Source organism: Nicotiana tomentosiformis, chromosome 9 (genome assembly GCF_000390325.3).
Source record: "Nicotiana tomentosiformis chromosome 9, ASM39032v3, whole genome shotgun sequence".
Lineage (NCBI taxonomy): Eukaryota > Viridiplantae > Streptophyta > Magnoliopsida > Solanales > Solanaceae > Nicotiana > Nicotiana tomentosiformis.
Genome location: NC_090820.1, coordinates 102859503 through 102873513, shown reverse-complemented (window position 1 = coordinate 102873513; position 14011 = coordinate 102859503). Strand labels below are relative to the sequence as shown.

Here is a 14011-nt window from a genome sequence, read left to right as displayed (position 1 = left end):
TCTTGACTGATTTATGCAAATGGCCCTTTTATGGCTAATTTTTTCTTGATTTTTAAAAATTGCGTAAATATAGCCCTCAAAGATTACCCCTTCAAAATAACGTTAGAGTGGGGTCTAACTTTTGCTCGTATAATTTTCAGTTTACTTAACCTTACAGATGAAATATTAGATTGTGGTATAATATTTATAATAACTTACAAAATTTTTGACTGTGATTTGAACTTTTCTCATAAGATCTTAAAAGGGATCTTTAGACCGTAAAATAAATAAAGTGTTTAAACTCAACCTATATTTAATACGAATAGAAAATGTGTTAACCGGCATATATTATTCATGATTTCTTGAATTTCATTATTTTTGGGAGAATTTTTAGTCTCCAAACTTAGGAACCCCAATTTTGAGTCTTTAGGAGTATAAAAGTAAAACCCATTGTTTATCCATTTTTAAGTAGATAATATAAATCTTATCCATATTTAACGCATTTAATTTATTATTCTAACCTATTTGATAGTGGATAATATAGATATATAATTATTATTTTTTATTTATTTTACCACCACTAATTATGACGTAAATGAATTTATTGATGAAAGAATGCTCAACCACCGCCCATTCTGAAAACCATGAGTAGTTTTAAGGTTTATCATATGGGTGTCACTATTATCCCACGAAAATATAACACGCGCAACCTGTCTAGACAGTAAAATATACCTCAATGATTATATCAAACTAAATAATTGTTTACCTGAAAAATGGTACCGTTGAATTTGTTCGTGGTTTCTAGACAAATGAATCAATTTGATCCCATAAGATAATGAATCAGTCAATTTGGATGCAAGATACTTATCTCAAATGTAGATAAAACGATAGATATGGAGAGCTCGAGGACAGAGTTTTCGGGCACGATGATGATAAGAACAACAAGCTAGAGACAGAAAAATATTATCAAGATGTTATCTTAGAAGAATTCTTTGATGTCTAAAAAATCGTGTCTTACAATGATCGTTGAGCCTATTATTTATAGCTCACTGGGTGTAATGGTTGAGCCCACCACTAATGACAATTATTGAAATGCGGTAATGGAAAGCTAACGGTAAACATAAATGCTCAAATTTCTGTAATGAGTCGTTATCCTTTAATACTATGGAATATTCTCCATTAAATATTACCGGGCGCATCATGCTTAATACCTTTATAGACTTGCCTTTTTAGGTAATACACGAGATAGATGTGCCCGATTTTCTGTCCTCCCAGTTTTGATTACACGTGTCCCCTTCTTTGGTGGTCACGTATCGTAACATATTTTACCCAATACAGATAGTCCCCTTACTTTTCGGTGACATAATTTTGTGTTACCGGAAAGTTGGTGAGAATCTTCTTTTGGCGGAAATTACTATAATTCCTTTTGAAGGTTACTGGTGGTTGATTAGACGCCTGTCCTTTCACATTTAATGCCTAGAACACGCGTCCTCTTATGATTTAACATGCCTTTTGCTGGTTATCGAGGTAATTGGAGCCAAGTATTTTAGCCGCCCAAAATTGCACATATACGTATCAACTCCCTTTTCCTTTGGGTCTCACCAGTCGATTGAGCTTTCAAACTGCATTCTTGTTCTACATCTCTTCTATAATTTTCTCCCAACACAGAACTTTTTCTTTCTCTTCTCCAATGGCTTCTTCATCTAAACGCGCTGGTTCTTCGAAGAGCAAGATTAAGAACGAGGATTCCGTTCCTCCAACAGTAAGTTCCATAATCCCTAGAAGGCTTAGTACTTTGAAGGATTTGGAGGAGAAATTTCTCACTGATAACCCCCGTACATGGGCGGTTAGTAGGTACCCATCTTCCATTCGTCCTTCCAGTATCCCTATTGTGAAGGAAGACTGTTGCTGCCAAGATTTGGATATTATTGCTCCTGATCTATCGGAGCGAGTGACTCTTCCCAGAGAGGGTTTCACGTATTTTTATACGTACCCTTTTACTTTAGGTGCATTTTCATTGAACGGAGAACTTGATATTATGATAGCGGAATTTTATCTCCGTTCAGGTGTGTTTGGCACAAGTAAGTCCTTATGTGTGGAGGACGATCGCCTGTCTTCGGCGCCTGTGTCTAGAAACCAAAGAAGATTTATCATTGGCTCATATGATGAATTTGTACTCCCCCAAAGTCTTCCGCAGGGGGATGATAAATCTCTGCAAGCATGGTCACCATGCTTTGATATCCAACATGGATGATGACAACGACCGAGGGTGGATGGAACGGTTCATTGCAGTTGCCTCTGGTAACATTATTCCGACAACGGCTTCATCCTTTCCGGTTGGTTGTAATTGCTCCCGTAAGTTTCATTCAATACGCTTATCCTAAATGCTTTTCCACGCATGTATTAATTATTTAACTCATGTATGTTATAGAGACCCAATGGGTCCCACCGGTGGTAGAAGGCTTGAACCGGTGGGTTCAAAAGATCTTGGACATCACCACGCTCGAAATTCGCTTGTGGAAAGAACTGTCCCTCAAATACGAGTGGAAGGCCAAAAATCATGGTAACTATAATTTGCTTTGCTTTAGTTTTTGTATATATGAAATTTGGCTGAATCTCCTGATTTGTTTGTCAAATTAGGTCTACCACCGGGCTCAGTCAAGATCCCTGAAGAGGATGTTCTGGCCGATCCTGCTGATGCAGCGAGGCTGCTCCAGGAGGCGCTTGCTCGAGCGGGTGTTTCCGGGTTTGCTCCAGGCATAAATATTTTTTCACGGAGTCCCCGGTCAGAGAACAAGCAACTAAAGAGAAGGCGTTTCTCTACGGACAGGGAGAAGAATAAGAGGGTAAAGGTTGATGCCTCCGAATCATCCCCAGTGGCAACGTTGGTCGGTCCTGCCTTCGAGCCTGTCATAAACACCGTGGTGATCGATGATGAAGAAGTTAGTGATGAGGGAGCTTTTTTACATAGAAGACAGCGATCCTTATCCTCACAACGGGATGCTCAACTTGTTGATGTAGTCATATCCGCCGAGGACGATGTCTCGGCACTTTGGGGAGAATTTGATTTGGTGAAAAATGTCAACTCTCGTTCTCGGGCCCCCATTGTTGTACCCGATACTAAGAGGCAGAGTACTGGGTCCTTGCCGTCCTTGGTTGGTGAGCACCCAACAACCAGTGCTGCCTTTGATACGGATGTTTCCCGTTCTTCCCCCTTACCAGCTTTATCACCCCCTTCTTCGCCACCGACAGCTGCTACATCAATTCCATCTTCATCCACGTTTCCACCAACAATATCACCTCCATCAGCCACACCTGACCGTGCTGAAGGCATTCCTTTCCCACAGTCCATTGTTCATGGGAATTTGGGGCAAAATTATGTTGCCCCTTCTGAAGATCTTCAGAGGAGGAGGAACGTTACCCTTTCGGTCTCTACAGGGTGCAACCTTCTTTCCTGACCGGTGGAGCTTGCAAATTATCTGAAGCCATTGGCTTCAGATAAATATAGGGAAAAGATTCAGACACTCTCGGGAGAGTGTTTGTTGAACAATGCCATGCATATGCTGCAATGGTATGTTTCTTTCTTTCTCTGTTATTTTTTCCAGCTTCTGAATGAGTGTATTTTAAGCTTTACCTCTTCTTATCTCGCAGGCCAATTTTCTTGCTTTCGAGGGTCTACAAAGGTTAATCCGAGAGAAGGAGGAACTCTCTTATGAATGGGATTAGCTTTTGGCGGCACGGGACCAAACTGTTCTTCGCCTTTTAGAATTGGAAACCAGGTCAACTGAGGCCAATATTTTAGAAGTCGGTTTGCAGCAAAGTGAGCAGGAAGTGGTAACCCTTAGCCAAGAAGTTGGGCCATTGAGAGCCGGTTTTGATGAAGTCAAGGCTAAATAGGCTGAGGTCCATAATGCCATTCTTGATGCCAATGATCGTGAGGCTGCTGCTGAAAGGATAACTAATCTAGAAGTAACCTTGAATTATAAGGCCGAATAGCTTGCTGCCGCGGGGGCGAGACATGCCCGGTTGGAGGAGAAGTATAAGAAAACTATCGAGCATAACAGGCTCTATAGTTCAACTGTCCATGATCTCGATGTCAGTCTCCGATCTGCTAGGTCTACCCGGGACAATCTTTCTTCCGAGATCACTCAACTCAAAGAAGAACTCAGGCGCCGAGAAGCTTCCCTCTTTGTTGAAAAAACTTATGCAATGTATACAACATGAGGAGAAAGACTTTGGAAGGAGCCAAAGCTGGTGTTTTTTATATTGATGCCGAATTGCTAAGGCACACGAGCTTGAGTTGGCTGCAAAGAAAGGACTCCCAGCGCGGTCTGATGCTCCAGGTTCTTTTGATTTTGGTTTCGAGATTTCAGATACTGAAGAGGAATCGGAAGGCGATGATGCCGATGATCAAGTTGGGGAAGATATTGAGCCATCGATTGAACCGGCTATTGTTCCTTGGGATATGGATACTTCTCATCCTCCCGATTCCAATGATGCTGTAGCTTAGCTTTGTCTTTCCCTGTTTTGTATTTCTTTTGGCACATTTTTGTTAATGAAGACATATTTTTGCTCAAATGTTTGACCGAGTCTTACTTTTTCTTGAATGTATGTGCATATTTTCCTGTATGTGGTCTCAGATGCATTTTCTTCGATGCACTTCTGTCTCCGAGAATTATCCCTTTTACATGAGGGTTTCAATAAGTATTTGTGCAAGTTTTTGTTTCTACATTTTTTCATATGTGGCTTTGGGTGTATTTTTTTCAGATAGCATTTTTAGTTCCGAGGATATATTCCTCCGGAATTAACCCTTTAACATGAGGGTTTTTATAAGTGTTTGCGCAAGTTTGGCTTCTGCGTCTTTTTCGTATGTGGCTTCGGGTGTATTTTTCCCCGAAAGCATTTTTGGTTTCGAGGGTATATTCTTCCGAAACTAACCCTTTAACATGAGGGTTTTTATAATAGAGGGCCCTCTTATGTTTACGGTGTTCTTGAAGAGCACGTCTCTTGTTCATTACGACACTAACATTTGAAGTACTTGTTTCACTTTAAAATGACAAAATTAGCTCATCGTGCAGACAAGAAACAAGATAAAAGCAAAAGGATTTCATTTCATTCATTCCGTTTTCATAGTTTACATAGGCATTTTGCTTGTAGAAAAGAAGTTGCCATGACTTGTGGCTATCTTGTATAATTTGTTTCTCCGGGACTGGTTGTGCAGTCCCCGGTCCCGATGATGTGTGGCATTCAATATTACCTTGCCGAATTTTGCGTTCCTGGTTGACGTGGCATTTAGTGTTGCCTTGTCGGATTTTCATTCCCGGTTGACGTGGCATTCAGTGTTTCCTTGTAATCAAATCATTATCCTCCAGTGTTGTAATGCGAAGAATGCGAATTGGAACACTAGAAGTCTTGTATCTTCGAAGGTTCCACCGATGAATTACTACGTCAACCTTTTGCTCGGTAACTTATCTTGCTTTCCCCTTAGGAATTCATGCTGTCGAGCGAAAGAATACCTAACAATCCTCTAGTGTTTTGTGCTCGTGAACGATCGCGTAACCTTTGTTAGGTAGCAAACTTAACTTCCTGGTGGGAATTTGCTACCAAAGCAAAGATTACCTTATCGTCTCCGAGTGTAGACTTGTTTGTTTGTCTTGTCATCAAAGGTCTTATTACTTCTGTTTTTGTAGTATGCTTATGGTCGCTGCCTCGTTAAAACCCTTGCCTGAAAAAATTCAATTGGGATAAAAAGCAGAACGAAGGATAAAATAGTGCAGCACATACTATCAGTTTGACTGTTGTTTTTCAGCAGTAGTGTTTTTTGAGATGAGCCATGTTTCAGTTGCTGGACAACTTGTCTCCGTTGCAATTTTCCAACTCGTATGACCCTTTACCGGTGATAGCCGAAACCCGATAAGGGCCTTCCCGTGTAGAGGCTAATTTGCCAGTGTTGAGTTCTCGGGTGTTCTGAGTCACCTTCCTCAAGACCAAGTCTCCCACTTTGAAATAACAAAGGTTGGTTCTTCGATTGTAATACCGATCGATCCTTTGCTTTTGGGCTGCCATTCTGACATGTGCCAAGTCCATGCGTTCCTCAAGCAATTCTAAGTTGATTAGCATTGACTCATTGTTTGACTCTTCGTCTACCTATAAATACCTTAAGGTTGGTTCCCCTACTTCCACCGGTATCAAAGCTTCTGCGCCGTACACAAGGGAAAAAGGGGTTTCTCCTATGCTTGACTTGGCATGTGTTCGGTGGGCCCATAACACTCCAGGTAATTCTTCGGGCCAATGGCCTTTTGCTGCTTCCAACCTTTTCTTTAGGTTTTGCACAATTGTTTTGTTTGTTAACTCTGCTTGGCCGTTTGCGCTCGGATGGTAAGGTGAAGAGGTAATCCCTTTTATCTTCAAATCTTCGAGGAATTATGTGACTTTTGCACTGATAAATTGTGGCCCGTTATCACATGCAATCTCTTTCGGTATTCCGAACCTACAAATTATGTTTTCCAATAGGAAGTGGACCACTTCGCGTTCTCTGATCTTTTGATAAGGACCCGTTTCCACCCATTTGAAAAAATAGTCAGTTAAAATTAAAAGAAACCTTACCTTTCCATGAGCCGATGGTAGCAGACCAACGATGTCCATCCCCCATTTCATTAATGACCATGGGGACAGAATTGAATGCACTGGTTCCAATGGTTGATGTACTAGTGGTGCGTGGAGTTGGCACTTATCACATTTTCACACAAAGTCCTTGGCGTGTAGTTCCATACGGGGCCAATAATACCCTTCCCGGACTAATTTCCGCACCAAACAACCTGCACCCGAGTGGTTGCCGCATATTCCTTCGTGGATTTCTCTCATGACGTAGCTGGCTTCTGATGGTCCTAAGCATCGGGCCATCGGGCCTTGGAATGATTTTATGTATAATTGTCCTTTGTCAAAGGTGTATCGCGCGACTTTGGTGCACAACGCTCTTGATGCTTTGGGTTCTTTGGGCACTTTCCGTGCTCGAGGTAATCAATTATCTCATTTCTCAAGTTCCAGACCAAATTGGCCGAATTCACCTCATAGTAGCCATCCGCGTCCAAGGCTGAGTTCATCAGTTACATTACCGTACCTGATTCCGGTCCTCAGAATTCTGTTGATAAGCCCAGATTTGCTAATGCATCTGCTTTTGCGTTTTCTTCCCTCAGAATGTGGGTTATTGACCATTCTCGAAATCGTGATAATAAGTCTTGAACCTTCACCACGTATTGTTGCATTCACTCATCTTTGGTGTTAAAAATTTTGTAGACCTGATTTACTACCAACTGCGAATCACATTTGATTTTGATGGCTTCAGAGTCGAGCCCCCAGGCCAATTCGAACCCTGCAATCAAAGTTTCGTACTCTGCTTCATTGTTAGTTAAAGGAATCGTTCTGATAGCTTGCCTTAAGGTTTCCCCCGAAGATATGATCAAGACTATCCCGAGCCCGGACACTTTCACATTTGAAGCTCTATCCGTGAACAAGGTCCAGACTCCCGATGTCGGTTCCGACACCATTATTGCCTCTTTGGCAACCAGGGGGTAATAGTCCCGGGCTGAAATCGGCCACGAAGTCAGCCAGGACTTGTGATTTAATCATTTTCCTTGGATTATACTCTATGCCGAATTCGCTCATTTGAACAGCCCATTTGGCCAATCTACCCGAGAGCTCAGGTTTATGGAGTATATTCCTTAAAGGAAATGTAATTACCACGGCTATCGGGTGGCATTGGAAGTAGGGCCTCAGCTTTCGAGCGGCAACCACGAGATCTAAGGCCAAGTTTTCCAAATGTGGGTAGCGAGTTTCTGCTCTCGTTAAAATTTTGCTGACGTAATAAGTGAGGGGATTGCGTAACTTTATCCCCCCGGACTAAGACTGCGCTTACCGCAACTTCCGAGACCGCCAGGTAGACCAGCAATATTTCTCTTTCTTTTGGCTTCGAGAGCAATGAAGGGCTTAACAAGTATTCCTTTAATTCCTTCAAGGCTTATTGACACCGTCCATTTGAAATTATTTTTCTTTTTGAGCAGTGCGAAGAAGCGGTGACACTTTTCTGATGATCGGGAAATGAACCTACTCGAAGCCGCTAATCTGCCTGTGAGTCTCTGTACTTCCTTTACGTTGGATAGTTGATCCGAGATATCCTCTATGGCCTTGATTTTATCGGGATTTACCTCAATTATTTTCTGTAAGACCAGGAATACTAAGAATTTACCTAATCCGACTCTGAATGCACACTTATCGAGGTTAAGCTTCATATTATGTTCCCTCGGTGTGTTAAACGTTTCTTGTAGATGCCTCTAGTGGTTACCTTCATCCATAGACTTAACGAGCATATCGTCTATATATACTTCCATAGTTTTTCCTATTTATTTTTTGAACATCTTATTTACGAGTCGCTGGTAAGTTGCTCCGGCGTTTTTTGGTCCGAAGGGCATTACATTGTAACAATACGTACCAAAATGTGTTATACACGAAGTCTTTTCCCGGTCTTCTGGGTTCATCTTGATCTGATTGTACCCGAAATAGGCATCGAGAAAACTCATTAACTCGTGCCCGACTGTAGCATCGATCATTTGATCGATATTTGGCAATGGGAACAAGTTCTTCAGGCATAACTTATTTAGATCTTTATAATCTACGCATATGTAAAATTTATTGTTCTTCTTAGGAACTACTACCATATTAGCTAGCTAGTCCGGGTATCTTACCTCTCAGATTGAACCAATCTTTTGTAGACGGGTTACCTTCTCTCTGACGAATTTATTCCTTGCTTCTGCGATAGGGCGCTTCTTTTGCCTTACCGGAGGTATTCTCGGGTCCAAGCTTAACTTGTGCATGGTTATATCTGTTGGGATTCCTATCATATCCTCGTGCGACCATGCAAAACAATCAACGTTAATTTTAAGGAATTCAATAAAATCTTACCTGAGCTCTAGGTGCAGTCCTGTTCCCAAATGGAACTTCCTTTCTGGGAATTTTTCAAACAGTGCAACTTGCTCCACTTCTTCCAATTTTGAAATTTAACACATTTAAAGAAATTACCAGTGCGTCATTGTGCGGTAGTAGTAATCCGTCCGCGTCTTCATCCGTGAACATGATATCATCTTCCCGGAACCTCTTGCTATAGGTCGTCGATACTTTTGTTTTTTTTTTTTGCGGCCGAGAAAGTGATCCCATTAATTTCGTTCCCTCCTAAGATCATGTTGATCTTTTGGCGCTGAGATTTCTCTCCTTCTTTCGAGGTTTTCGTGTCTTCCCTGTCCCGGCCATAGTTGTTCTTGGCCCGGTCACTCAATAATTCTCTGAGGTGACCGTTCTTTAATAGCATTTCCACTTCTTCACGGAGGTGCCGACAGTCCTCAGTCTGATATCCATTAGTTCCATGGTATTCACACCATAAATTTGTGTCCCTTTATCTGGGATCGGACCTCATCGGTCTCGGGAATCGGACCTCTTTGATATCTCTCATGGCTGACACTAATTCCACCACACTGATGTTGAAATTATATTCTGATAACTTTGGATAGGAAGGGCCTCGTGGCCCCGGGATCTCCCTATCCAGCAGTGGCCTGCTATTCCGCCCGCGATCAGTTCTCCTGTCATTAATAAACTTGTCAACCGACTGGAAGCTCCTGCCACGACCTTCCGTCCGTTCGTAGGGTAGAAATCGACCCCTTGAAATTCGTCTATATGAGTCGGCATCGTATTTCACTTTATCTTTGTTCTTTTCCCGTCCCTTTGCTGATGGCGGGAAGTTAACCTGATCGTCTTCGATCCTTATCTTTGACTCGTACCGGTTGTGGACATCCTCCCAAGTTGTCGCTTGAAACTCGAGCAGACTTTCCTTCAGCTTCTGGGAAGCATCCGAACTCCTCGGGTTTAAACCCTTAGCGAACGCTTCGGCAGCCCATTCGTCCGGAACAACCGGTAACAACATCCTTTCCTTCTGAAACCGGCTAACGAACCTTCGTAACAATTCGGACTCTCCCTCGCGATCCTGAATATGTTGGCCTTTCGGGCTTGTACATTTTTGGCACCGGTATGTGCCTTGATGAATGAATCTACGAGCATCTCGAAGGAATCTATGGAGTGCTCGGGTAGTAATGAGTACCACGTCAAGGCTCCCCTCATGAGAGTCTCACCAAATTTCTTTAATAATACAGACTCAATTTCGTGAGGAGCCAGTTCGTTTCCTTTCATCACCGTTTGTGTAGGTGGTGATGTGTTCAAGTGGATCTGAAGTTCTGTCGTATTTCGGCACTTCAGGCATTCTAAACCGCTTAAAGATTAGTTTCGGGGCCGCACTCGGCTTGTACAGTAATTGAATATACTTCTTCGAGTTCGGGCCCTTCAATATCGATGGTGCGCCCGGGATCTGATCCATGTGGGCATTAACTTCCTTCATGAACCGCAAAAGTTCTTCCTTGAATGGGTCGTTGTCGCTGTTGAGTCCAAATTTTCTCCCCCAGCCTCATCGGAGCCAACTTCGCCTCTGGGAGTGTTGTTGTTGACTCTCTACGTTGTTTGGTTCGTAGGAACAGCGGGAAGAACTAGATCTCGCTTGTTTGTATTATTTGAAGCGCCCGATAACGCCTGTTTTAACTCCATCATAACCTGATCCTGTCGCGTCAGGTGACTTGGATGATTGCATGTTACTCTTGTAGGATCCTCACCGCGTCTGCTACATGCCCCTGGTCAGCATCATCTGGAGTCGCGTCCCGTACTCGTCTGGGGTACCTCCCATCATACAGCGGCGTGGCATCTTCCCCTTCATTGCGAGTGTCGCTGATTAAGTCCTCAAAATGAGGGTGTTCCCCTTGAACCTCAGGATTGTGAGTGTTGTTAGTGGTATTGATCGCCAATCTTTGTGATTTTGCTAAGACAAGAACGATCAAAGCTTGTGAGTGAAAGAGGTAAGGATCAATTTAACCACACGACTGTCTAGGCCCTACGGTGGGTGCCAAACTGTTTACCCAAAAAATGGTATAATTGAATTTGTTCGTGGTTTCTAGACAAATGAATCAATTTGATCCCATAAGATAATGAATCATTCAATTTGGATGCAAGATACTTGGCTCAAATGTAGATAAAACGATAGATATGGAGAGCCTGGGGATAGAGTTTCCAGCCACGATGATGATAAGAACAACAAGCTAGAGACAGAAAAATAGTATCAAGATGCTGTCTTAGAAGAATTCTTTGATGTTTAGAAAATGGTGTCTTACAATGATCATTGAGCATATTATTTATTGCTTAGTGGGTGTAATGGTTGGGCCCACCATTAATGACAATTATTGAAGTGCAGTAATGGAAACCTAACGGTAAACATAAATGGCCAAATTCTTATAATGAGCCGTTACTCTTTAATGCTGTGAAATATTCTTCATTAAATGCTATCGGGCGCATCATGCTTAATGCCTTTATAGACTTGCCTTTTTCGGTGACACACGAGGTAGATGTGCCCGATTTTCTGTTCTTCCGGCTTCGATTCCACGTGTCTCCTTCTTTGGTGGCCACATATCGTAACATATTTTACCCAATACAATAATATAATCTTAACAGATAATTAAAGTGAAAATACATATTACTTAATCATAGTTAAGTAATAAATATGTATATGCAAGATAATAAATTAACATAGTACGCGATTAAGTTTTTACCTTCACGGGTGTACCCAAATTGATCCATTCAAAGGCTTAAATCAATATAAGATATCTTGGTAATTTTCAATTGTTCAAACTAAAAATAATAAGTTGACTTATTTTCAGATTCATTATTTCCATGAGATAAATATGAGACACTCAAAGGTCGGAATATATGCAATGTTTTAGCGCCACCAAACCTCTAGTTCATTCTTCAACCAACATTGTTCAACTATGATTACAAATAAAACTTGAAAGTTTTATTATTATTTTCGTACAAAGCAAGAAAAGATGAGGAAAACACACAAATCACACGAGAAAAGGTAAATACATAATATGGGGTTGTAGGGTTGGTTGCAATTGGACACTAATGTGCCAATCTACCAATAATTTGCATTATAACACACAATTAGATCTAACACATCTACAGCAAATCCAACAATCATCTTTACAATCATTGTAAACACAATCCCTCCCACAAGTCATAACATTAAGTGTTGAGAGTAGGCTCTTCTCAAGTCCTCTGAGATCACGATCAATATCCCGTGTAGCCAGTACTTGTGTCTTTGAGAGCCATGGCACGTCAACTGAAAAGTTTCGTTAAGAGTATTCGGGATTAAATATATATGTATAAAAAGTAATATTTGACATATATACACTATAATTTTCTTGTAAAATATGTTCAACTAACCACCTTTCATCAAATTTAACTCCGACTCCGCATATACACATATGTACGTACACAATCACTTATGTAACCATATATATAGAGTAGCAAACACAATAAGTAAAATTGCTATATAGAGATAAGAGAGATAGAAACTAACTAGTGGTTGTTATGAGAAGAAAGGTTAGAACGAAAGCAAACCTAAGCAACGCCATGCTAATAATAGCTCTTTATGATTTATGAAATGTTTTTGTGAGCATATAATTGCTATTCGAAGGGGTGTAATTTATAGACCGTCCCCTCTAATGATTGATGAGGCTCTAGAATTATGGATTACAATTGTTTGATAGTTATTTTTTCATTATTATATCTTAAATTATTATTTTTCTTTCTATCAATCCTTGTGGGGCTTGTCTTAATTTTTAAATAATGCATTTTATATTATAAAAGCCCTTTCTCTCTCCAACCATCCAAAAATAAAACAAAAACAAAGTAGCATGAATGAATCCAAATATCTAGAATTATCAACTCCATTCATTCTGCAGAAGATTGTGAGAATTGTAAATTAACTTGACCAATAGCAATTTTACAAATTGAATAAGGCTACTAACATATGCTCCACTGTAAAACTATACATAGTTTGAATTACAAAAAAATCTTTTTAATTATATACACTCTCCTCTGCATATTCTTTCTACTTTCTACTTTATTTTTTTTTATATAAGAAGTGCCAGTAAAACAGGTGAAGCAGACACTTCTTTGTTGACATGCATGCTTTAGCCAAAAATATATATTCACCCCTGATTTAGTATATTATTACGTTAATGCCATCGCACAATTTAGTGAAATAAAGGAAAATTCTGAGAAGAATTAACCCAAATAGCCAATCACTTAAACTAAAAATAGCCGGTAGAGATATAATATATGTATAATTTATGTATTATATGTGTATAATTATGTATATAGTTTATGGCTAAAAAAAATAAACAATAAATATAGATCCCTATTTGGATAAAGATTCCAAATTTTGAGGCATTTTTAAAGGCCAAATCGTTAGGTCGATTTTGATTGCATGAAGACTATCATGATTGGGCCCACTTAAATTTGTCATTTCGCACCATCCTTCACAATTTACACGTTTATCACATATTTAAGTTATTAATGACTATGTAGGCCCCACTAAATTATCATCTCAAATCTCTCCCTTAATTCAAATGGCTATTCTCATTTATTTTAAACTCAAGCGTGCCAACAAGTGTCGGTTAAAAGTTAAATAAGTGAAAGGAAATGAAGTTTCATTTCATCGCGTACATTTTTTCAAAACCATTTCAATGTTAACTTTATCTATAGCTTAGGTCCGCTAAACCAATTACTTGATGAAAAAAAACGTTTTAAACAATACTTAAGCTGCTCCAAAAAAGTTGTCAAATCAATCACCAATATAATAAACTTAGTTTGAATTTCAGGAAACTTTTTGAATAATTGATATAGATAACAAAAGCTCCAGCTAAATAAGAGAGATAATATCAAGATCCAAAATCTATTATAGGTCATGATGACGCTTAATATCGCCGTCAGGCAAGCCAATGGTGATTGATCGACTAGTTTACTCATTTAATTACTTTGAAATCATAATTTTTATTAATTAAATAGTATAAAATAAAATTTATAAGATAAATGATAATATTTA

The 14011-nt window shown here is 40.1% G+C and overlaps 1 long non-coding RNA gene across 1 annotated transcript; it reads right to left on the bottom strand.

Annotated features, from left to right (window-relative positions):
• Positions 1-11892: 11892 nt before the first annotated feature.
• Positions 11893-12606, bottom strand: LOC104091420 (uncharacterized). The gene is made up of 2 exons (XR_685140.4): positions 12482-12606; positions 11893-12241 (listed from the first exon to the last, which is right to left on the bottom strand). It is a non-coding gene; the product is annotated as an uncharacterized lncRNA (long non-coding RNA).
• Between the last annotated feature and the right edge of the window lie 1405 nt (positions 12607-14011).